The sequence below is a fragment of the Ambystoma mexicanum genome, chromosome 9 (genome assembly GCF_040938575.1).
Source record: "Ambystoma mexicanum isolate Mex_15411 chromosome 9, UKY_AmexF1_1, whole genome shotgun sequence".
NCBI classification, from domain to species: Eukaryota; Metazoa; Chordata; class Amphibia; order Caudata; family Ambystomatidae; genus Ambystoma; species Ambystoma mexicanum.
Genome location: NC_090931.1, coordinates 1,249,384,891 through 1,249,412,462, shown reverse-complemented (window position 1 = coordinate 1,249,412,462; position 27,572 = coordinate 1,249,384,891).

Here is a 27,572-nt window from a genome sequence, read left to right as displayed (position 1 = left end):
ATGCTGTCTATTTTAGAGTCGATGATGGTGCCTGTCAGGTTTTTAGTAGTGAAAATATAATCTAGGCGGGAGAGAGTATTATGTGCAGAAGAGTGGAAGGTGTAATCTAGTTGGGTAGGATGAGAAATCCTCCAAGTATCAATAAGGCTCGTTTCAGCTAGACATCCCAAATAAGACTTGTGAGATTTGTCGCTTTTGAACACGCATTTCGATTTCCTATCCAGAAAAGGGTCAAGGATTTGATTCATATCTCCACACATAATGAGATTTGCAAAGTCATTTTGAAGTATCAATTTTTTTATGGCTATCCAAAATTTGGGGTCAGGATTAGTGGGTCCATAAATATTCAGAATAGTGATACATGTAGATTTTATTTTTAATTTAGCCCAAACCCACCTTCCTTCTGTATCAGCACCTTGTTCAAGGACTTTGCAGGGTAGGTGTTTATTAATTAGAATTGCTACACCATTTTTCTTAGCAACAGCCGGGCTGGAGATGATTTCTTTAACCCATCGAGATTTCAGTTTTAGTGCTTCTTTGTTAGAGAGATGTGTTTCTTGTATACATGCTATTGAGGGGTGGAATTTGTTAAGATGAGAAATTACCTTACATCTCTTAATAGGGTTATTACATCCTTTTATGTTCCATGTGACGCATTTGAGAATCATTGTAACATTTCAAAGCATATGATAATAAAGCCGTAACCTGAGACCATATAATAACAGATAATAGGTGCAAAAGAACAATATTTTGAGTAACATATGCCAATGGTAAGACACATAAGGAGGACACGAAAGGTAGAGGGATGAGGGATGGGGAGTCTGATCATAACCAACTTCTTGAAAACTTAAAAATATGGAATAGAACACAGATCAGACAGGATAAGAGAGGCTAGGGGAGAATAAAATTGTAGGAGAGTGTGACACCCCCTGAGTCGTCAAAAAGGAAAAAGAGCGACTCAGGATGGAAGACGAACATCACAAGGCCATCCGTCCCACATTTGATATATATGTGATAAATCTGGCATTATATTAAAGATTATACAGTAAATGAAGGTAGTAAAAACGTTCAAAGAGCAAAAGAAGAAGAGGTACTTGCAATAGAGGATGTGTCCATATTCTCAGATTTGATGGATTGTATAAATGTTCTTAGTTTTGCGGGTTCATCAAACATTATAGTGCGGCCTTCATACGTTATTTTAAAGGAGCAGGGGTGGTATAAGCCATAACGTATATTGAACTGTTTCAAGGCTGGACGGAAGGATAAGAATACTTTTCTTCGCTGAGCTGTGCTTTTAGCTACATCCTGTGATATATAGATCTTATTGCCATTCCATATGAGAGATTTGCGTTCTTTAGCAGCAGCTATGATGAGCTGAAGTTGGGAGTATTCTAGTAGATAGATAATCAGTGTTCTGGTTGGTGGTCGATGAGAGGTTGAGGAGGTTGCTTGGCCAACTCTGTGAGCGCGTTGAATATTGAGCTTTAAATCAGGGGGTAGGTGAAGCAGAGTTATTAGAAATTTTTGCAAAAAGATAATGGCGTCAGATCCTTCTGTGCCCTCTGGTAGACCTGAAATACGGAGGTTGTTTCTCCTACTACGATTTTCCAAATCTTCATTGTGTTTTTGAAGATCCTTAATTGACTTTTCCAGAAGCGCTACTTTAGGAGTAGTTTCTTCTACTAGACCTACTCTTTTCTCAACCTCATCCATTCTGTTCTCAAATCCTTTCCATCTATCATCCAGCTGTTGTAGTTTTAGATTTGTGGTCTCTATAAAGGGTTTGAGAGATCTAATTTCAGATAGAATTGCTTCTATGGCAGGGTCTGAGATGCTCAACGGTGGAGGAGAATCGCTTTTGGGTCTTTTGAGGTTGGAAGCAGGCATAATAGGTTCTTTGGTAGTGGAGGAATTGTTTTTTTTATTAGCCGCCATGTTATTAGTTGTGATAAGTGTATAAGAGAACAGTAGTAGAGCGTATGGTTATAAACATTGATGTTAAGCTGTTAAGAGACGCTGGTAATTGTTAAGAAAAAGCAATTGTAAGTATCATTTCCAAAAAGATCAGTTAAGCAAACGGCTTGTGGTATTCGGAAGTATAGAGACTCTTGACTCCTGATATGTGAGACTCTATAACCGTGAGTTTACAATTATTACATCCATATTATAAATGTAGTACTCCTCCTGTTATAGGAGGTTAATAGGAGCACTCTTAGATAATAAGGCGTAAACTCAGGTACATATTAGTAGCACTACCAGCCTTGCATCAATAGTATGCTTCCAATTATACGGATAACCAGTAAAAGGTAGGTGCCTTTTAGAATTATGGAAGTGCCTGGTTTTTGATATATTGCAATATGTTGCATTTAGAGTTCGTAGAAAGTGAGGATATAAGTAGGTCAGATATATACCGTCCATAAAATAGAAGAACAGCAAAGGATGCGCCGCTGTTATAACTCGAAATGCATACTGTCTGCTGGAATAATACAATGTGCTTTTCCAAGTTTTACTTGCCACAAAAAGCTTAGGGTAACAGGAGAAAGTTCTTCAGAATTACTGTTGAGAAGAGGTATATAATGGGAATGATATTATTGCAGTCAGTACCTCAGTGTTGCTTCCGTTTTTCTTAATCTTTTTAAGAAAGCTGAGAGAAAAAAAAAAAAAAAAAAAAAAGTTCTGTTTTCCTTTCTATTTCTTTTTTTTCTTCCTCCTCCACTTCCCTTCCCTCCTTTCCCCTCCTTTTTATTTATTTTTACCTCCCTCTCCTTTGTTAAAGGAGGTTTTGGCATTCAGGGCAGTTGCGCGCCTTCGCCAGAGGCGGCAATGCGAATGGGGGAGGGCCGACCAGGCCGCAGCCGGCGCGTCGCAGTGGGCGTGACGCCGGCACTTACTTCATGTGCTGTGGACTGTGGAGGGCGGCAGCCGCGGTCGTCAGGATCAAGCTTCCGGAACCCGCGACGTTGGAGGAATTGTGAGGAACTGCGACGAGTTTCGTTGAGGCGTTCCAGGTCGGGGTCCAGAACGCTGCGCAGACAGGAAAAGGTAGGTAAAATGTTTGTTTAGATATAATATGCCATTTTTTTTTGTGTTCTGTGGGACGGAGCTGCCCGGCTACGCGTCCGTCTTCATCGGCGCCAAGCCACGCCCCCCGATGAGATGACATTTAAGGTTAATCTCATGTATTGGGTGCAAATGATCAACAGAGAGGTGCCTCAGAGAATGATGCTGGCACAAAAATGTCCTGAATATTTTGATGAAGACATGGCAATGGTACCTGTCTCAGTATGGACTACAGGTCCTTATGACGTAGGCTTACTGAAAGGAGTCAGAGAAGTGAAGAATAAATTGAAACCAGGGGCAGTTTAACCAAAGGCACAACAGTATTTCATTTCTAGGGAGGCAGATGAAGGAATTTTTAATCAAAAACAATTTCTGCCATGATGGAGCAGGGCATCTTAGTGATGTCAGAGTCGCCATGCAATACTTTGGTTTATCTGATTAAAAAATCAAAGGGAGGTCTTGGCGTTTAACCCAGGATTTACGACCAATTAACCAGATAGTCGAGGACGAGTTCCCTCTAGACCCGTACCCCGTCCACAATCCTATGTAATATACCTGTTGAGGCAAGGTATTTCACAGTGATTGACTTGAAAAATGCATGTTTCTCAATCCCATTGCACAAAGATTCACAGGATTTGACATTGTTTACGTCAGAGAAGTTTTTCTGAAAAGCACAAGGCTGCCTCAAGGGTACTGTGAGTCTCCTTCGATTTTCAACAGAGTCCTGCGGATGGACTTAATCAATATTGCATTAGAGAGTGTTGTCTTGCAATACGTAGATGACATTCTAATTTGCAGCACAACAGAAGAAAAGTGCAGACACAATTCTATTCAGTTATGAACTATACTGGCTGAGAAAGGATGTAAAGTTGACAAAGAAAAGGTACAATATTGTCAACAAGAAGTGCTGTACATAGGCCAGCTGATCTCAGATGAGGGGAAAAAGGTTACCCCAGAAAGAGCTGAAGCCACTTCAAAGACAGCCAAGCCACACAGGATAAAACACATGCAGAGCTTTCTAGGAATATGTAATTATGTCAGGGCATGGGTCTTTGGCTATAGCTCTTATACCAGGCCCTTGTTACAAGCCTTAAAGAAAGCACAGGCAACGAAAAATAAAATTGTGTAGACCGAGACCATGGAAGAAGGCTTTGTTGAACTAAAAAGTCCATTTGCACTGTACCAGTTTTAGGCATTCCCAATTATGCAGAGGAATTCTACCTGTTTTCACACACACATTGCAGTGTTATGACAGCAGTACTCACACAGAAAACCATGCTGGAGTACAAGCCCCGGGCATATTACAGTGGGAGTCTAGACCCAGTGATGAGGGGTTACTTCCTGTGCGAACAAAGTTTAGCTGCTCCAGCGTTCGCCATAGAAAAGGCTACAAACATTGTGATGGGATGCTCTATGGCGTTATTCGTCGAGCATGCATTATTTGCCATTTTACAGAAAGGCACATTGACATCTCAGACAGCTTCTCCTTATGAAGTGGTCATATCAAATCCAACTATTAAAATTGTTCGATGAAAAATAGTGAACCCAGCTATGTTTATAGCAGAGCCAGTCACTGAAGGAGATCCAATACATGATTCTGTGAACTATGAAGAATTGTATGATGAGAATCCCAGAGTACAAGAAAATGCATTGGCAGAAGGAGAAATCATCTTTGTTGATGGTTCTTCGAGGATCGATCAAAATGATGGACAGAGATATACAGGCACCGCTGTGGTAAAGCACACGGCAAATGGGGAGTTTTGAGTACTTATTAGTGCACAATTACCCTCACATTATTCATCAAAAGCTACAGAATTATTGGCGTTGATACTCGCTATCGAGAATCATGCAGACCAGGGAGTAACGGTATACAGTGACTCCGGCTATGTGATGTGACGTCAACAGTGCACGCAGGCCTATCATGATGCAAAAGGAGCGGCTACCTCCGAGAGGACAGCATGACAGTGCAGCACAAAGCATTATTGGACAGGCTCATTAAGGCACTTCAACTCCCAGTGGGCATAGCGGTCGTGAAATGCACCACCCACACAAAAGGGACAGATTTTATCTCATGTGGAAATTAAGCAGCAGACACTGAAGCCAAGCTTGTGGCGGCCAAAGATGAAACAATAATGAATTTATAACTGATGTGCATGAGACAATGATTGTTGCACGAAGTGAGCCGGAAAGGCTATAGCAATAGGGCAACAACTCCAAGTTAATGGAGCTCCAAGAATAAGCACCACAGGAAGAGAAGAACCCATGGAAGCGACAAGTGTCTTCTTTAAACCCATCCAAGAGCTTGTGGTGACAAGACAGCACTGGTAAACTGGTGATGCCTATAGCCTTTTTGAAAATAGTACTGGAACAGTTACACTATCGAGCACACATGACAAAGGAGAATCTAACAGCAACCAATACCAAACTTGGCAGAACACATTGCATTTTTTTGTGGTAAACCGTATGATCTGTCAGAAGTTCATGGCTGGGCATACACTAGGTGTGATTAGAGCAGTTATCCGAAGGCCTACTCGCCTTTTCAGCACTTGCATATCGATTATGTCGATATGATTCAAATATGTAACGGGTACAGGTATCTAATTGTTGTGGTGTGTCCATTCTCTAGATGGATAGAAGCAGGTCCATGTACACACACAGACTCTACCTGTGTGACCAAATTCCTGGTGACAGAGGTGTTTCCCAGATGGGGAGTGTGTGACATCATGAAGTTATCATTTTGTTAATGCAATATTTGAACAGATTAGCTTGTTGCTTAGTATAAAGCACAAGTCTTCCTTGGTGTATCATCCTCAAGAGAATGGCATATCCAAGATGCTCAATGGCTTGTTAAAGGAAAGGATAGCAAAGTTGAAGGTTACTCTGAAGAAAGGATGGCTGCACTGCCTTCCACTGCACTGTATGCACTCAGAAACCAGCCTGGTTCTGATCATCATCTCACACCGCACGAAATAGTGACGGGCATGAGGATGCACACCCCATTAACACCTCAAAATAGAGCTAGATGTGATGCTCAGCCAACAGGAGAAGATTTAGGATTGGAAATGTAAAATTACTTGAATTGCATGACGTCTTGTCTTATTGTAATTTCAGGACAGCTGCAGCGACGACAAGAAGGGTGTAGGGCAGTACAGAAAACAGAAGGAGGTGCTGCAACAGACCAAATTCCAGAATTACGTGTTCCTTCAATATTCCCTGGGGACATGGTCCTGGTGAGAAATCACACGAGAAAAAAGTGGAACAAGCCAAGGTTCAATGGCCACTTTAGAGTGGAGGACGTCACACCCTCTGCTGTGAAGCTACAGGGAAGAAGAGCTAGGATCTTTCTGGGTGACATGAGGCCATACGACCCTCTGCCTGCACCCCAACACATACAGACTACAGACACCGGGGAAGAACCACAGCACGTACAGACGAGATCCATGACGAGGAAGAAGGACGCATGACCAGAAAAGCAGAGACAAAGAACATTTTGTGCAAGTTGTGGCTTAGTTTTGGGCACTTCCTTTCAGCAAAATAAGGGAAAAGGGGCATAACAACACAGACAGTCTGTGCATCCTAGTTGCAGGGTTAAGAAGAAGAATTGCGTGTATAACCCACAAAGTAGCTTGGTGACTTTGAAATTTGGACTGGGGCACACTGAAGCCTTGATAAGAAAACAGAGCCAAATTTTGATTGAGGATACATTAATTGGAAGAGAATACAGTATCCTGATTCTTTCAACACAGAATCCCTGTTTGGACTTACTTATGGTGTCATGCAATAGTGACCTCACCAAGGACATTCTGATCTATTTTGAGCTAGTTTTGAGATCATACCCGTCATTGGTGGGAAGGCTCATGAACATAACAGAGTTTCTTCAAGATCCTGAAAACGAAAAAACAATAAAGAGGCTGCTCACACAGTGATTGCCAAGCAGTTTCTTTTGCTTCCGGAGTACAGCGAGGACAAGACAAATGTCTCTGTCACCAGAAAATAGCAGACTACCCAGTAGCATATTTTTTCACTTGATTGAAGACTTTTCAGAACTTGTGGGGAGACATCCCAATGTCGACGTCCTCACGTTCATCAGAGACCCAGCAAACACTACACATCTGAGTATACTCCTGCATGTTATCATAATGCAGGTCGAACTTTCTAGTCAACATCAGAATCACAGGAGAAGAGTGTAAACTTTCCTTCGAGGGACAAATCATAAAGGTGTTGCAAAGGACTTCACTTTTGTTTATGCTGACAAAAAGCCAACATGTCGTCTGGAGTGAAACAGATTAGAGGCATCGATTGGAAATTGGTTTACATGCAACATGCAAATTAGGATTTGCTGAATTTATTGCCTCATTTGGAACTTTCGTTTATAGAAAAAGATCTGTTTCCAGAGACCAAAGACAGCCTAGTATTTAGACAAAGAGTATAATCAGTCCAGCATTCGTGACCTGCAAGCAGAGACAGCAGAATCCAGACAAAGTGGCAATATTTAGCATGCATTAAAGAGTTAGTTTGACTTCTGTAGATGATTGAAATGGGAAACCAAAACAGTGACATTGCCCTCCCTCATGAGGAGAGAAACTCATATTGGCCAAGGAACAAATGCTCTAAAATAACCTACAAATGTATTATTTACACTTGCATAGTATTCATTATCATGCTATTGTCAGTGACAATTAGAACTGCATTTTTCATTGGTGCACAACGCGTTCAGGTTCCCGTGCACCCACCTAATGATGTACGCATGAAACCTACAAATGTACCCAGACCTTACATAGTCATTCCAGTTCCTAGAAAGAATGATAGTGTGACTGAACTTAAGATGGATGTGGTAAATAATGACACACACACAAAACCTGTGGTAACAAATTAATTGCAATGCCGGAGACAGGGTCGGCAAAGTAAACCCCTGCACGACACACCAAACGTATTCTGGGGGGATAAATGACATTACATCCCCCCCACTTACAATTGTCGGGGATGCGTCCCCTCTGTCCCCCCCATGTCCTACGCCCATGCATGGAGTGCAAACATTAAAGGGTTTCAATGAGCTGTATCTGTTCAATGAAGAATGAAACAGCGAGCATTTAGAGGAAAGGACCTAGATCTATTTGGCTGGTTACTATGGTATTCAGTTGTAACATCCGAGCCTTCATAGCGTAAGGACCTGGAAGGACTTTACAAACTAATTGAACGGTGAGCCAGGGGAGAATGTGCATCGGCGAGGAGATATGTTGAGGGATTAGAATCCCAATTTACTCCTGACTTATTCCGTGCCTGTTTTGTGTTTCTGTTGGTTGTAGGCGCAATCCCCGAGTTTTTCCAACACGGAAATATGCAGAGCATTTATCAGCCGCACAGATGGAACCTCTGTTGATGATCGCACTACATGGCAAATACTCTGGGTAAGTGTCTTATGTGTTTGCATGTGTTGTTTCCTAATAGAGTAAGCTGCAGAAGGCACTAACACAGGTCTTTGATGTGGGCTGTGTCAGTGGTTTTTAAAGGAAAGAGCACATTAAGATGCTTTGCGTTCCCCTGCCTCATAGACAGAACTTCTGGTAAAGACTGCACTTCACGGCTTAATGTCGATGGCAAGTGACATATGAGTTTTCCTGTGTGTCCCACCACACTGAAGTGGGCTGCATCATTTGCATACACAGGTCTTAGGCTGAGGGCCATGCCGGGGGGTTGGCAAAGGAAATAATGTGAATTAACGCATAGCAGTTATGCACAACCAGAGGGTAAAACTAGAATGACAACTTAGACACTGCATCTAAAAGGGCATTGGCTGCTGGACATATGGCGACTCTGAATAACTAGGAGGAGGAATGCTTAACGGGAGCGTCTAGAAGATAGGAATAGGGAGGCTGCAGTGGCATGTGTAGATACTGCAGAACTGTAAGGAAAGAAGTGACTTGGGGTTGTTTGAAGGAAAATTACCTGAGATTCTGTATACTTGACAATCCCCACAATTATCTTTTCCATATACAGACATTGGCCATTGGCTTTATAATCTGGTATGAGGAGGGATTTTATGCTGGGACTGACAGCAATCAACAGCTATCATGGAAACAGAGCTGAGCAGTTGATAGATGATCAGATATATGACAACTGCAGTGAAGTCATTTTGGCCCTTATCTCCCGTATTCATGATTAATAATAATAACAAAACAGCATTTCAAATAAATGAGAGTTGTGAATGGGTATATTAGACCCTCTTAATATGTAATTTCTGTGGTGTACTCCCATAGACATATCCAAATTGGTGAGGTGAAGAAGAAATAGGATCCAGCTGCAATCAGCCTTGTAAGGAAATGTGTTTGGGAAGACACAATGTGAAAATACAGCAAGGAATGAAAACGTGTATTTGCTAAAGTAAAATTGATGGATATTCGAATATTTTTCCCCTGAAGAATTTCCAAATACATTTTTAGTGCGTATGAAAGGAATGAAACATGTTGGGTGAGAGATAAGTGGAAGGAAGTTATAAGAAGTTTATGGATGTAAAGAGATTACATGGACACAATTGTGTGAAATGTGCATCGTACATTGTTTTTTTATAGATTGAAAATAACTTGTTGTGCACTATCATCGTATGAAATAAGAAAAGTGTCTTATGGGAATCATGCTACAATGATTTTGATATGTGTTTATTAAGAATAATTAAAATACTTTGAGATTAACTTCACAGCTGTGTTGCAGTTTAGTTTTTGTTTTATCTAACACATTTACTTAGTCTGATAGAGCTATTTGAGTGTCATTGGGATCACCTTACTATGAAACGGCAAAGAACCATAGGAACATTTTTGTGTATTTTTTTTCTCCATAGGGGGATTGTTCCGTTAGTTGTAAAGCAGACTCTCTAATCTCTCTTTGTGTTGAATATGGGTGCATCCCAGAATATATTAAACATGCAAATTAAATACAAAACATTCATTCAGCCTCTCAGAGTAAAACAATTTACTGTGAGCAACTTTGCTTTGACATGTTTCTTACTGCACATTTTACATCTCTATGCATGCCAATCCAATGAAACTGAGTGCAGAATAAATACATTGACACCAAATTACCTTTTCAAGTTGTTATTGTTTATCAAAAACTAGAAATATGCATATTTCACAAAATGACATGTGCACCCACATTGTAATTCAAAAATAAGTGAAGTTTCACCTTCAATTGACTTCCACGTTCTATTTTTTATAATGTATAGAGTTCTGCTTGTAATTGGCCTTGAGTTTTGCAACAAAACTAGCAGAACCTCTGTCACTCTGAATCTTATCGCAGCACAACTTGGAGAAATATAAACACAGTTTTACATTCACATTTCAACTGTTATTATGCAGTGCTTAAAAATGAAATGACTTATTCAATCTACGCTAAAATGTATTAAGCATCCACTTTAACATGATCCTCAATTACAGCATGATTACCTAGATTCAGCTGATGCTATTCCCCAATTCAACTCATCTGCTTGCCCCGCCACTCAGGGTCAGCCACAGATAAGGGTGCTCGAGATTGCAGCTCTTCTAAGGACACTGAAGGCTCAGTCCGCCCAGGAACCAGCCCTCTCAGCCGGTGCGTCTGCTTCCTACGCCAGTGAGTGAGTGAATGACCCAGCCCTTTCTGCCTCAAGACTTTTTATAAAACCCCTGTGCCATTCAAAAAGAACCTCCCCTTGACAAATCAACTCATTAAAATAGCACATGATTCCTTTTGACCGAGATTCAAACTGCAGCACTGAAGAGGTAATGTTATATTCATCTGGCACTTTTCCTGCCCTCAAACAATTCAATGTCTTTAGCAGAACGGATCTCAAATTCTACATTTTAAAACACAGCACAGCTTTAAGCCTTCACATTTAGGTATTTCATTTCCATACCACCATGCATTTCCATCAATCTGTGCCCAGTTTATATCAAGGACTGATTTGCACTAAATGTTTCTATGGGAATCTGTTATATCTTAAATGGGTAAGGTAAATTAGTATGTTAGTTTCATGTTAGTTTTATTTTTAAATGCAACTCAGCCCACAACTGTGGTATCGTGGAGCAAAATTATTATTTTCTAGCATGTGTTATGTGCATTCCCAACCTTGGAATCTATTTAAATTCAGCAATTGCCGCTGAGTATCGCGGGAGGATAGCTCAGCGGCAACGTGCTTGCCTTTGGAAACAAGACGACACGAAGCAACACAGGTTCGATCCCTGGGTCCGTGCTTGAAAAAGAAAAACCTCTGGGTATTATGTGCATTATAAATATGCAACTAAGAGACACATTCCTGTAACAGCGCCTCAATGCCCCTGGGCTGTGTGAGCGCTTTAAAAGATGGTGATGTGGTGAAGTGTCTGTGGTAATGACAAGGATACTGTGCGGTCATGGGTATTTCCTCACTCACCATGATTACTTGTCATGATCTGTAGCACATGGGATAGAGAAAAGATGTTAAAAGCTGTATAAGAGAGTGTTGATGGCAGTGCCAGTGTGTGGGAAGATGAACTGGAGATTCCAATAAGGACATCTGAGCGTCAAGAAAATGCTGCAAGTCAGACACAAAGCATTTAAGCAGCAGTGAAAAAGAAGAGAGCAGTTTGCCAGGGAGCAGAGGCGCAGGATACTGTGGAGCGAGGTGGAGATTGAGGAAGACATGGGAAAACAGATGCAGCCAACTGTGGGGCATATAAAAGTGAGCAGCCTGATATATGGATAGAATGTATCAAAAGAAACATATGCTAGAGTGAGGTGTGTGGATACTGGCCATTCTAGAGAAAGAGAATAAAGTATGAGGCCATGCGATAAAATAGAGTGTTTTGATGTACAACAAGATTAAAAAAAGGAATGCTGCACACTGGAAATTAGAAGCAAAGTTCCTAGGCCAAGTAAGAAAGTAATTTAAAGAAGAAATGGTATATGGTGTAACCTCAATGTCCAGCTCACACACCTAAAAAGGGAGCAGAACACGCGGAATGGGGAACAACATGCGAAAATGTGGGTGTAACGGGGAAGTTCAGCAGCAAAATCCCCGTAATGCCCGCACACACGCTAACAACTCGTATTCATGAAATTGAACAGGGCAAACCCACGCACGCCAAAAGACGTGCAAAGCCGGAATCACATCTGCCACGCGAAAGCAGGAGGATGCACTCTGGCGCAGCATAAAAGTGCGCGCAAACAACAAACAAGCATATACAGCTATGATGAATGTCCCATTTCTCGCAGCAGTGATCGTGGGACACCAAAGGAGGAGGAAGATAGCCAGGCCTCACATTTTCCTACCCAGGACCAGCCTTTTTGGGATGCCTGATGACCAGGTCTATGGCAGGTAAAGGTTTCCACCTCATATCATCCTAGTCCTGGTCACTGAGTGGGAGGATTACCTCACATCACCCACCTTGTGCTCCCAAGCACTGAGCCCCTCGGAAAAGGTGCTCAATGTCCTGCATTTTTTGCCACTGGGTTATTTTAGCGGACAACTGCCATAGTTGGGGGCGTCTCACAGGCCATGCAGTCACGCTGCCTACACCAGGTGTTGGCAATCATGACTGCATGCCCCTCAGTCCGTAGGCACATATACATGCCTAGAACACCCGCAGAAAGTCAGGCCGTGGTCCAGGACTTTTACGAGGTGGCACACTTCCCCAATGTGCTTGGTGCCATTGATAGCACCCATGTGGCCCTACGTCCACATAGGGCCACTGAGCACATCTATCGCAACTGCAAGCACTGGCATTCCATCAACGTGCGGGCTGTATGTGATGCCAAGGGAATCCTCACCTCTGTCTATGCAAACTATCGCGGGTGCACCCATGACAGTTTCATATTCAGAATGTCAGCCCTACACCGGCACCTGGAAGCTGGGAGGCATGGCAACACATGGCTCATTGGTGAGCACAAATGCCTGTGCACATGCATGCATGTCACACACAGACCAATACACAGACCCAACTAATGACAACCATTATCACTTCCCCAGGGGACAGTGGCTACCCTCGGCGCACCTACATGATGATGCCAATATAAAACCCCACCACACCAGGTAAAAAATCCATATTGCAACCCGGGACATAGTGGAGTGCACATTTGGAGTGCTTGAGTCACTTTTCCGCTCCTTTGACCGCTCTGGTGGGCAGCTACTATATGCGCCCCAGTAGTGTGCAGGTTCATTTTGGCAGCATGAGTCCTGCACAACGTTGCAACCCGGCCGGGTGTACCGGTGAACATGGTGGTGCCCCCACATCCCCAACCACATGCACGGACGCTGCACATGGGAGGGGAAATGGCACGTGGCGAGGCAGCCCATACCCAGCTTGTGGCTACATTTTTCACCTAAACCCCCCCCCCCCCCTCCGTGTATGTGCACACAGGCCTGGCACATTCCAGGTGACAATCGATGATGACAAGGACAGTCAACTTTCACAACCTTAATACCCTGAAAATGTGTCATTGGAATTGCATTATTGAGTGCATCCCTAGCCACTTAAACAAACACAATCCTCTGTGACCAAAAGGCACACATGCAAGCTACAGATTCAACCTCCCCATGCAAAATATCACATCCAAATGCTGGTATGTCACGTAAACCTCCCTGAACCCCATGTCACCCACCCCACACACCACGCCATGGCATGCAATGTGAAAACTACAGTAAAAACATCACCACACTTGACACAACAGTCACAAAGTGCACCGTTACAAATGGAAAAAGGCTACAGACAATCCCCTCAGACATGGACTCTGAAGAAAAGCATGAGAAAAAATATCCAACCTATACTAAAAGTACATAAATGCATGCCACCAAAAGTGTGAACACCAAAACCTCGAACCTTTGGTGGCATGCATTTCAGGGAATCCCAAAAAAGAAAAGAAAATGTGGGTGCTGTGGGGTTGAACCCGCAACACCCCGCTCACTACTCAAAACAGTACAGTGAGTGGTGTTTGCGGCCTGGAAACCCCTGCAGCTGCATAAAAAAACAAAGCGAAAAAAAACGCCTGCGGCACCAGTTCACGATCATGAAAGTCAATGTGAACTTGTGCAGCAGGGAAACAGCATGTCTCAGAAGGCAAGTAGTGTGTGCACGGGGCGATCTTGGGGTGTGTGTTGTGTGGGTGAGTTTTCAGGGATATTCAATGCATGTTACCATGGGAAATGTATGAACCTTCAATGTTGTGTACATTTCCCATTTCAACCACTCTGTTGTGTACACATCTGCAATGCAAACATATTGCCGAACATGTGACACATCATAAGCAAAACCAACACAGGACTTTCAATTCACCAGCATAACATATCATGAACACAGAACCTAACAGTGACACTGTCAGACAGTGAGGAAACACCATAGCACAAGTGCTTCAATGTGACATTGCCACCACACATGCCCCTACCATCATGAGAGTGGCTTTGACAGCTAAAGGGGGCATGGGACCGCATACAGCATTAAGTGCATCAACAATGTATACAGTCAAGGCTATACATGAATAAGCAAAATGAAATCATGCACAGTCAACAATATACTCACCAAAATGCAGTCCAACCATGCACTGGAGAAACCATTTTGAAACCCCGAATGGGTGTATACACAAGTTGGACTTCAGACTGGCCACAGATATGATGGAAGTCGAATGCCTCTGTGTAAGTTACTGTCACACGGTGCCATCCTGCGAGCCTATGGAAAGGGGAAGCAGGAGTGGCCTATGTGTCTTGACCCCAAGCAACAAACACAAACACGAGACAGGCCTGTATGGGCCCAGTCAAAACACACAGTAGATGCCATCAGATGCCACATAGCACCACACTGTAATATAAATGCACAATAGACAAAAAATAAAAATGGCCATAGTGGACCCGGGGGGAGGCACCCACATGCGATGATGTTGAGACTAAAAAAAAAAATCCTACATAGGCTCGTGGTCTTCACAGCCCGACCTGAGTGAGAGATATGTCATTGTCACCCCCTGGTTGTACATCAGGAGGTGTGCGTGACACAGGTGCCTGAACATGCATAGCCCCAGCAAGCCCCTCCATGGCAGCAAGCATGCAGGCCTGGTGAGCCTGGTTCTGCAGGGATATGGCATGGAGGTCGCCATGCAGCACCTCACGTGTAACACAGATTTCCTCCTGCAAGGACTCACGTGCCAAATGGAACTCTGCAAGCAAGGCCTCACGTGACAGACGGACCTCCTCCCGGCTTGGATGGAGTTCAGCTGAGATGGTGTGATCCAGCTGCTCCATCCTCTGTTCTGCCTGTATCCCCTGGCTCATAATGAGTGCAGCCAGAGTACTTCTGAGTAAGGTGTTATCTTCCCTCGAGGATTCCCTGTGGGCCTGTCCCTCAGCAGCAATAGCTGAATGCAGAGCCACCAGTTCAGCCCGGCGGGCCCTGTTGGAGGATGCTGTGCCTAACCTGAGTGAGCGGCACATGGACTGCGTTGCCTGCTGCTGGAGCTCCACCTGCCTATCAGGGGGGAGAATTTTATCAGCCACACATTCCATGCCTTGAGCCAACATCTCAATCACTCCCCTCTGTCGCTGTGCAATGGCATACATGGCATTCTACCACCCAGTGTCCCCCGGGGGCGCACGGCCACCGCGTTGCTGGACCCACACCTGTTGGGCCCAAGGAGACGTGGTCCTTGCTGTGCTGGCACTGCCTGTGGCTGCAGGACTGCATTCCTCCATCAGTCTTCTGCCCCAGGAACAGGAGCAACTGGTGTGGAGCATGACCCTGCACCCGTAACCACCACAAGCAGACATTCCAATACTGACTGGCCCCTTGAGGGCTCAACCACCACTGCAGGTGTGGCGGACAGAACAGCGTCCACTGCAAAATCACCCACCGTCGACGGCATGGATTGATGAGCATCTAATTCAACATAAGAGTCAAAGAGATCCTCAGAGCCATACCAAGAGGCAGGTCAGGACAGGATGGCCTGGAGCACCAATGGATATTCGCAGCCTTCCACCCCATGACCACCACTGGTGCATAGTTGTTGACCTGAACACTCCACCCTGTCTGCCATCTCCTTCTCCTCTGCTTCCGGTGCCTCATCACCTGTAACAAAATAAAAAAACACATGAGCACACATGTCAGCAGCACATACCACACACATAGACAACACAATATTGACAGCCAACACATGAAGAAGCTGTGTCACACACGACACAAACTCTGGCATGCATGCAGTGGCAATTTAATGGAAGAGGACCCTGAAAGCAGACATGGATGCACGTCAAATGTGAAGGCCACACGTGTACTGCATGTTGCATATCACCTGCATCATACACAACCTACTGGCAGGAATAGATCCTAGCCAAAAATGACAGATGGCAACAAAGATATGGCACGTAGCATAGCCATGGCACTATTCACAAATAGCCACAACAGTAAGTCAAATAGAACTATACATGAAACACATATAAAATGCATATCAACATGCACTACAAGAAAATAAATATAAAAAAGTACATGTGTCACAGGATGCAACAACGTAAATGCATTGAATTACAGTGAAGGGAGGCACATGGATACATAAATGCCAGGTCACTTTGACATCACACAAGTGAATAGGCATGTTGAAGGGTGAAACATGGCTCAGAAGTGCATAGGTGCAGTGCAGCACATGTGTACATCCTCAACTATCAACAGAACCAAAAAAGTAGTGATGTCAATCTTGTGACATGACAGCACTGTAAGGGCAATTGCAGTCATCATGTGCAAAGTGTTGGCATTGGGTTGTAGTGATGCACTGAATCCCCCCCCCCCCCCTCAACTCCCCAGGGAATGGCAGGGAGGCAATGCATGGCTCTGAATGGCTGACCACAGTACTGTGAAGTTGCAGACAGTGTTGGCAGGTGTCAATTGCATCATCTCAGTCAACTGAGACCACAACAGATGAGAGGGGGACAGAAAGCACGACACGTGAGGAACCATCACAAGTACATCTATACAGGCAGAAGTCACAACACCAGTTGCCTAGAGGCAGGTTGGCTGTAACAGAGGGAGGCACTGCTAGACACAGACAAAGACACCCTAAACATGTGCGTGATGAGGAAGTGAACCTGAGTGAGCATGATATGGATGACCAAATACCATTAGACTTATAAAATACAGGAGATGTGGTGCAATGAGTAGCCTGCCACGGACCCCTAGGGGCTTGCAGGGAATGCAATGGTCCATGAATGAACACTCATGTCCACTCTGAGCCTGTGCCATCGGCATGGTCCAAGTGAGACACCCTTCATCAAGGACAAAGGATTTAAACGACTGTACAGGTACAAGTACAGGGAAGTGTGCATGTACACAGGAAAGGGGAACAACCATTGCAGTAGTTTAACATGGAAATCACCAGTACCATGGATACAGTGAACTGCAGGGTGGTGGAGAGGCAAGGAAGCATGCCCTTGAGGAGGAGCCGCTTGCAGGGTGACCGCACATAGCCATCAGTCATGTGACGACATAGGCCGAGTGTTGGGTGGAGCGACACCACAGAATATATGCAAAGATGTCAGTGAGCGTGTACATGGACAGGAGAGGCTGCCGAGGGACTTGCATGTAAGTAGAGTACATGTGTGGTGATGAGGACTGCCCTGTGTGCAGCACATGGCCTGCATGCAGACTGCATCACAACAAGCACACATCAGTCAAGGATTGCATTTGTCACACATGGCACTCATTAATACAAAGCCTGAACTGGCAGTCAATCACAACACATCACACACGCAAAACACACATGGGCTGGGCACACATGCATCAAGACTCACCAGATGTTGTGTCATAATCCGGCATCTCTCCGACTCCCTCAATTTGTCCCTGATCGATGAACGAATGAGTCCATCCTCCTCTGGTGGTGGCCCATTGCCAGTCACCAGAGTCAAGGCATAATTAGAGGCCTGCTTATGTTTTGCACAGCGTTGGAGGTCAGTCCACCACTTGTAGCAATCATGAGCTGTGCACCTCTCAAATCCCATGGCACTTACACTTTCTGCAATGCACTGCCAGTGGACGCGATGCTGGGCAGGCGTAGTAGGGTAACCTGAGCCCACCAGCATATCGCGGTCCTGTGCCGACACGTCCACAAGGAAGTCCAGTTCTTCTATATTGAAAGGCTTCTTCCTTGCCATGCCGGAGGCCGGAGCCATGTCTGGGGTCCCAGCCTCTTGCGCAGAAGCACGCTTCCTCCTCTTGGCGGTTGTGCGGACCCTGAGTGGCTAATCCCGCTCTGGTCAATAGGGGCAGTGGCAATGGTGGATTGGCCAATGTGAGTAGTGATTGGCATGAGGATGGAAGGCCTGGATTGCGTAATTGGCTGCTGGTGCCAGGACCCAGCGGCACAACTGCCTCAGTGCCAATGCTGGCAGACTCACTGCCGGGGTGTTGTTGGCTGCATCTGCCTCTGCAGATCCCACCCCCTGGCAGCTCAGGCAGCAGATGTCACTACTGCCCCAGATACATGTGCTTTGGTCACAGCTACCTTAGGGACACGTGGCTTGGCCTTCCTGACCTGAACATCTGCCTGGGTGTCTTCCTGTGCCAAGGCAGCCTGCGCTGGCTGACTAGGAACATGGGTGGTGGTTGCCGCAGCTGCACCTGCAGCTTCCACTACCAGGTGGCTCATGCCAGCAGATGACACTGGCTGTGGGGTCAGATGGATGTGCTCCGGGGATGTCTGCAGCAGCTGCATCTCCCTGAGGTGCTGTGGGTGGTGGCATGACTGTCCCAGCATTTAGCTGGACATCCTGCCCCTGTGGAACAGCCTGGCAATGTCCCCCTCCGCGTCCCCCTTGGCCTCCCTGGCCTCACTGGACTCCCTGGACTCCCTGGTCACCCTGGCCACATGCCTCACCACACCCAGCCCTGGTAGGTCGCCCAGCTTTGCCACCATTACCCTTTGGTGGCCTCCCAAACATGGCACAGATGGACTATTGCCAATTGGAGGTCCACACAACAATTGTCCTGGGCAATTTGGGTGTAGGGGGCAGGGTACATGATGTTAGACACACCCATGTGCTCCTGCAAGGCTGTATGTGACCCCTGGTGAATAAAGACGGGTCACATAATGCTCAGTCACCCCAAGTAAACAAAACAAATGTGCACACAACCCCTGATAGCCCACGTGTGTGGAATAAATCTCGCGCATTACGCTGTGGCACCCAGGGACACAAAAAAATCATATGTGTGAAACACGCAGGCTGCTCTGACCTCATAAACGGGGTACGCGACAAACAGGTGGAACCACAGTGGGAAAAATAAGCATGCGTGACTCACCGTCTGCCTTGCTTGGAAAAGAAAAACACACACACCTAGGCAACTCCCCGCCAAAACAAGAAGTACGAACCCTAAGCTCTGTGAAGATGTCATGTGTGAACCCACAGGTAGTAGAAACACACACGTCGGTCTCCACTAAAAGCACTTACAGTGAACTGCTGTCCTGCGGGGACCTTTAACCCATGCCGAAGGCAACACTCGCACACGTCACGTCACTTACGCACTTACGTGCTAAGGGCCTTTCCTCATATTTCACGCTAACACACTGTTTTTCATGTGCGGAGTCTCTCTTCATCAAGCTGGCCATGCGCCTACACATGGAAGACCACACTTCTGCCCAGAAGGCCATCTACCTGCCCCCCAAATCCCAGAGCAGCCTGCTATGAGCCATCTGCTGCTACCAGCCAGCCTGCTGCCAAACTGCCCTGCTATTTGGTGCCTGCACAGAAGAAATTGCCAGAGATCCTCTTGCTGCGACCACCTCTGCTGATAAAGAAGACTCCAGACTGCAGTACCATCGTTCCACAGCCTAGCCCCAGGACCCAGTTGTCCACCCACACATGCCTCGGGGTTGCCATGTTGGACCAAACACCATCTGGGGCTAGTGGAAACCCCCAGTCAGAGAGGCAGAGGGCTGCCAGCTTCACTGCCAATGAAGTTGGTATCCTGGTGGAGCAAGTCCTGGGGCATAATGATGCCCTCTTCTCGTCATCGTACCTCGACAAAGAAGGACGGAGGAGGATCTGGTCGGACATCGTGGATGCCATCAACATGGTGGGGGTGGCATCCCACGACTACCAACGCGTCCTGAAGTGCTGGGAGTACTTCAGGTCCAGGACCCACTGCAAGGTCTGGTGCCTCATTGCGGCTTGCAGAGAAGTGCGGCGCCAGGACCAATTGAGCAACATCCAGATGCGGGTCCTGGAGCGCACACTCCCAGTGCTTCACTACCAGGTCCTCCAGTTGCAGACATGTCTGGAGTCGAGTAGTAAGTGTCAATGTGTTCATGTCCAATGTACTGCATGTTGAGGTGTGGCAGGAGTGGGCACCTCGGCCGTATGTCTGGCATGCCGTGATGTGACGGTGCTGCATGTGAGTTCATTCAAGTGTGTTCCACTTCAATGGTGTCTGTGTTGCAATGCATGATGTGCACCAGCATGTGACAACACACACACACATGTTTGCATGCCTGTGTCTGTACTCGGCCATGTTTGTGGTGTGAAACATGGATGCTTATGTCACCCTCATGGACGTGCACGATGTACATGTGTGTGTGTCTGAGTGGTGAGTGTGTGACTGGGAATTGCCATGATGCATGACACATGTCCATCTTGAAGCATGATTGACTGATGCGGCACAGTTGCCAATGAGTGCTCTGTGATGGGAGGAAGACATGGCAAGATGCATGACTGTCCGGTGGTGTGTGTGCATCTGATGTGCATGTTCCATGAGGCATGTAAGGTTCAGCCCCCCTTCTGATGTTACCACAGTGCCTTGGACATGGATGCAAATGTCTATTTCACGTTCTATGCTTGTTTGTGGATGTGTGTTGCTTGCACTGACCTGTGTGTTGTGGAGGGTGATGATGGTAGTGACGTTTGACAGTGCCACTCATGTGAAATTGCTTTGTGTCTAGCAGACTATTGTTCAGCACACTGATGCTTGTGTTCAATCTCTCCCTATCTACAGTGGCGATTGAGGAAGAGGGCGGAGACGGTGCTGTGGAGCAAAGCGGCGGGGATGCCTCCACCAGCCGGAGATGCAGGGCCCAGTCACCCTCCCACCATATGTCATCTTCTGGGAGCGAGGGAACTGGTGCCGCATCCTCGGTCGCAGCTGCCGAGGGAATGCCCAAGCGGGGGAGGTTGGAAGTGGGCTCCTCGGCAGCGGAAGGGGCAGGTGAGCCCCCACAGGGGCAATCCAGTGCGAAAACGGTGCAGAGGCATCCAGGTTGGTGGTGGTTGAGGAGAAGGAGGAAGCTGCATCAGACCTGCACATGGGGCCTGGAGGGGGTGATGCCACTGGTGCAAGAGGTGCAGTCCAGGGGCAGGACGCAGCACCGGTCTGCAGCACTGTGCACTGCCACGGATGCCTCAGACCAGGCCCTTCCGCAGGTAGGGGAAGGGTCCACGTTAACTGACATTCCTCTACCTGCGGATGTGGCAATCTGTGACAGGGTTGAGCCCATCCTAGTCGGTACGCGATACACATAATTCGTGATGATGTGCATGACTCCTGGCAGGACCGGTGTGTACCATCATGAACTGGCTACGACAGCTCATTGTCGGGGGTTTCCTCCATGTGCTGGGCGCTCTTGCAACCCCTTCCTCTTGTTCACCAACTATGCGCCAGTTTCCACCATGCTGTCTTCCGGCCCAGATGCCACAAGGGCCCCTTGTGGAGCTGCCACATCCACCGCAGCCAGGCTGGTGGAGATCCCATCCATGCCACAGTCGAGAGTTGGAGGTTCAGCAGAGGTGGTCACCCCAGCAAAAGGACCCCTGGCAATGGAGGTTGTGCAGGCAACTTTGGAGCAGAGCACGTGCTCAACAGCCTCGGGGGTTGCCATCTTCCCGGAGGCAGTCGTGGTAGCACAGGCAGATGGCTAAAAGGCAGAAGCAGGCTCGACGTAGGAGGCATTAGGACTCAGGGCCAAGTACATCACAGGGGCAGGCGGCAGGCAGAGAGGGCATGGCTCACCATGGTCAGGGCAGAGAACTCCATGTGGCGGGCAGAGAGGCGGAGACTTGCAGGGAGTTGGAGAACATGGCGGTCCCTCGAGGATAGAGCACAGTCCCGCCTCCGGGCCATAGACTCAGAGTTCGATGATGCCCCGGCCAGAACTCTTGGTAAGAATGGTGAGCCGAAGGACTAGCCCGCCGGCATTGTAAATAGTTCTTTAGGGTTAGGTTTCTTTTCTTTTTCTTTTTTCTTTGGAGTCCATGGACATTAGTCAACTTTTTGTATATAGTTGTATTTTTATAGGTTTTTTTGGAAGTTTCATCTTGTGTTGGGTTCTTGGACCCTTCAAACTTCCTTGTACATAGTTGGAGTATTATAGATTTAGTGTTTTTTTTTTTTTACCCATGGAGGAATTGTTTGGTTTACCGTTTGGATGTGGATTATTTGACTTTGGACAAGCACCAGTTTAAGGATTTGCACTTTTTTTGGTTTTCATGTTCCTTTGGATTTTGGATTTCATGTCATGGATGTGCATGCCTCGGAGGCAGCCCACCTCACAGGGGACTCTCCTACACCTGTGACCATGCCCACAGGTATCCCACGCCACAGGGGACCACCCAACACCCCTGACCATGACTCGCAGGCAGCCCATGCTACAGGGGACCACACATCACCCATGGCCATGCCCCGCAGGCAGCCCATCACCCGTGACCATGCCCCACAGGCAGCTCATGCCACAGGGGACCACCCAACATCCCTGACCATGCCCCACAGGCAGCCCATGCCACAGGGGCAACCCAACACCCGTGACCATGCCCAGCAGGCAGCCCATCACCCATGACCAGGCCCCGCAGGCAGCCCACACCACAGGGAACCACCCAACACCTGTGACCATGCCCTGCCGGCAACCCATCACCTGTGACCATGCCCAGCAGGTAGTCCACCCCACAGGGGACCCCCTTACATCTGTGACCATGCCCCGAAGGTAGCCCACGCCACAAGTGACCACCCTACACCCATGGCCATGCCCCGCAGGCCCCACAGGCAGACCACACCACAGGGGGGATCCCCCAACACCTGTCACCACATGTGCAGACCTTTCCACGTGATTTGGCTGGCGCAAGTGGTGTACATGTATTCAAGGGGGTGCGCAAGGATATTTTCACGCGATTTGGCTTGCTGAGCGGGGTACTCATATTCACAGGGTTACGGTATGCCTTTTTCAAGTGATTTGGATGGCGCATGTGGGGTACGCATATTCAAGGAGGTGCGCAAGGGGATTTTCACGTGATTTGGCTGGCTGAGTGGGGTACGCGTATTCGTGGTGTTACGGTAGGCCTTTTTCACGTGATTTGGATGGCGCGAGTGTGGTTCGCGTATTCAAGGGGGTGCGCAAGGAGATTTTCATGCGATTTGGCTGGCTGAGCAGGGTATGTGTATTCGTGGTGGTACGGTGGGCCTTTTTCACGTGATTTGGATGGCGCGAGAGGGGTACGCGTATTTAAGGTGGTGTGCAAGTAGATTTTCCCGTGTTTTGGCTGGTTCGAGTGGGGTACGCGTATTCAACGCGGTGCGTGAGTAGATTTTCACACATTTTGCCTGCTGAGGTATGCACAGTTTTTCATGCGATTAAGGTTTAGGAAGGCTGTATGCTGGTCTAGGGTTAGCGCAGTCCATCTCCTGTGACCATGCCCCGCAGGCAGCCCACACCACAGGGGACCAACCAACACCCCTGACCATACCCCGCAGGCAGCCCATGCCACAGGTAACCCCCTACACCTGTGACCATGGCCCGCAGGTAGCCCATGCCACAGGGGACCACCCAACACCCCTCACCACATGTGCAGCCCTTTCCACATGATTTGGCTGGCTCAAGCGGGGTACATGTATTCAGGGGGTGCGCAAGGATATTTTCACGCGATTTGGCTGGCCGAGCAGGGTACGCGTATTTGCTGGGTTACGGTAGGCCTTTTTCAAGTGATTTGGATGGCGCGAGTGTGGTTCGCGTATTCAAGGGGGTGCACAAGGAGATTTTCATGTGATTTGGCTGGCCGAGCGGGGTACGCATATTCGCAGGGTTATGGTAGGCCTTGTTCATGCGATTTGGATGGCGTGAGTGGGGTACGCGTATTCAAGGGAGTGCGCAGGGAGATTTTCACATGTTTTGGCTAGTGCAAGCGGGGTACATGTATTCAAGGGGGTGCGCAATTAGATTTTCATGTGTTTTGGCTGGTGCGAGTAGGGTATGCGTACTCAAGGGTGTGCGCGAGTAGATGTTTATGCATTTTGGCTGCCGTGAACGGGGGATGTGCAGTTTTTCACACGATTACAGTGTAGGTGGTCTGTAGGCTGGTCCAGGGTTAGTGCCGCCCTTTGCACTCTATTGGGGATGTCCATGGCTTTTTCTGGCACAAGGGACGTTCTTGGGTACATTAATGGTGCTGCTCGATTTTCGCTGCGCCACTGCTGCAAATGGCTCGGGAAATCCATGAATAGACGGTGCACCAAAATGCTGCTCCCTCTCTGCGAGAGGCGCGTGCACTACTTCTGCACTGAATTCTATGAATTGACCCGTGTATGCTGTAACTGAGAGGGTGTGTTTCCGAAAGCAATTGATAAAGAAAAAGAAAAAGAGGTAGAAACACAGAGAAACAAAATGATTTAATTAGGTTCCCACAAAAGTATGCATCTCCTCATCAACATTGTGACCATTGGGATATTTAGTGTCAAAATCCAAGATTAACCTGGTTTCCAGTTGTCTCAATCTCAAAGTGCGATCCCCACCTCTCAGGTCGATCGGCACATGAGCCACAGCAAACAATGTAAGCAGATGGACATCCCTGTCATGTTCCTGCCTGAAACGTTTAGCCATAGGGTACGTGGGGTCAAAGTTCTTGATAGCTCTAAGATGCTGCAAAATGTGGAGCTTGAGTATACATGTAGTGGATCCCACGTACCATTTCCAGCAGGGACATGCAAGGCATACACCACAAAAGGGGTCTCACAGTTAATAAAATATTTTAACCTAAATTCAATGCCCGTGATTGGATGTATGAAGGATTTACAAAAAGTGGCATGAGGACAGGCTTTGCATTTTTGACACTTGGTAAAGCCTTTAGATAAGCCAGGTAGCCAATTGGTCATGGTGGAATTCTTTTGAACAGGAGACAAATAATGGAAACCAGTTTATCCTTTAATGAAGGTGCCTGTTTATAGGTTAAAGTAGGGCGTTTAGGTAGTAATGGGCCAGGGTCTTTGTCCAGCCTGAGAATATGCCAATGTTTCATAACAATCTTGCGAACATCATATGAGGCACTGTTAAATGTCACAATGAGGCGGGGGTCATCCTGATCCTTATTTTTCTTCCTACTGGTAGAACCATGTAGTAACACTTCCCTTGAGAGTGACCGTGCTTTAAAAAAAGCCATTTCAATAATCTTTTTTTGATACCCCTGTTTTAGGAAATCAGCTGCAGCCAGACTGCAACAGCGATCAAACTCATCGATGTCGGTTCAGTTGCGCCGAAAGCGAATAAATTCGCCATAAGGGATACTGTTCTTACAAGAAAGCGGGTGACAACTTGCTGTATGTAAGGGAAGCCCAGTATTGGTGTGTTTTTTATGTAGGGAAGTATGGATGCCTAGATTGTCTATTCTTACAATAACATCCAGATATATAATTTCAGTGGAGCTGTGGCATTCGGTGAAACTCAAATTTACAGCATTGTTGTTGATGCTGTCCACAAATGATCCCCACTCATGCTCATTTCCCTTTCAAATGATAAAAATATCATCGATGTACCGCCACCAACCAATAACTTGTGTAGGAAAACTAATTGAAAGTAGTTCAGACAAGAAAGTAGACTCCCACCACCCCATGGTCAAGTTAGCATAAGAAGGTGCAAAGGTACTGCACATAGCAGTACCCCTAACCTGGTGATAAAAGGAACCCTCAAAAAGAAAAACATTGTTGGTCAAGCAGGACAGAAGCATATCCAAAATCATACAACTGTGCCCCAAAAAATTCAAAGAACGAGTGTCCAAAAAATGCTTACAAGCTGTCAACCCAACCGTGTGATCTATAGATGTATAAAGAGGAACAACATCAAGAGTAGCTAGCATTAACCGCTCCTCCCAAGGTATATCAGAAATATGGCTAAAAAAATCCTTGGTATCACGTAGATACGAGGGCAGACCTGAGACCAACGGAAACTAAGTCTCATCAATGAACTGGGCCATGTGTTCTAGGAGAGAACCACATAAGGTGACAATAGGCCTGCCTGATGGGTAGGTCAGGGACTTATGAGTCTTGGGCAGAAAGTCGGAACAGTGTGGCTGGCAGGAACAAGAAACTTGGCCAGCTCATCCTCAATAAGACCTTTCTCGGCCCACTTGGTACACAAAGCGGTGAGCTCCAACTGTATTTCAACAAAAGGATTTTTAGGTAGTCTAGAATAACAGCACCGATCCCGTAATTGGTGATTCGCCTCAGACACATAACATTCCCTGTCCTGGATAACGATATTAGAACCCTTATCGGCAGGTTTTATCACAATACTAGACAAGTTCTGCAATGCAAGTCATTAAGGGCAGATCGTTGTGAAATAGTAAGATTCTGTTTGTTGTTAAAAGGTTTCTTCCGGAGTTTACGAAGATCATTGACACATAGATCCTGAAATGCCTCAATACAGCCCCCCACCGAGAACTGAGGGTTGAACCTGGACTTGTTTTTTAATTTAGTACGTATATCCCAGTTGGGATCAATGTCAAAGTCAGCAGGGTCAAAGGTGGAGGATTTATTATGGAGACATGCCAGGTCAGTCAAGGTAGAAATATCAGAAATGCAGAGATCAGTTCGGCCAAGACGTGGCACAGATGGATTGGCCTGCGGGGGATTGATGGAGAAGAATTATTTTAGTCTGACCTTACGTAAAAATGTGTCAAATTCCAAACGTGACTGGACGTAGTCAAACTTTGTAGTAGGACAGAAATTCAAACCCAATGAAAGCAGTGATAATTGCGAGCCTGTGAGAGTGTGGGAAGACATATTGACAACTTGATGAATATTCATATTGTCTGTTGTAGCTATTTGGCTCCAGAGCGCATTGACCTGCCCTGTTGATATACATTGGAGCTGTTTCCCACGAAAGCCTCAACTGGCTTTTTTCCTTTTGACAATTTCTGTTCGTTTTCTCTCCCTCTTCCTCTTCCTCTGCTCTTTCCACGGCCTCTGTCTATCTTTTGTTTTTTTCCGTCTTGACACAAAAGTCTAATTTCGTCTAAAAAATTTAATTTAATGGGCATTTCATCATTTTCTGAAACTGAGACATCGGATTCTGAAGAAACAGCTTCTGCCTCCCTCAATTGTTTAGGCAATGATTGTATAGTTGAACTTTTGCGCAGTGAATCAAACCGCTTAGCAAAAGTAAAAATTCGACCTGATTCATAGTCAGTTTTTTCTCTAATGTTTGCGTTGTTTGATCTCCTTCATAGGCAATAAGATCTTCTTCAATTTTAATTCGTAATGTCTTACCCTCTTCAGTGCTGGGAATGTCAAGTAATT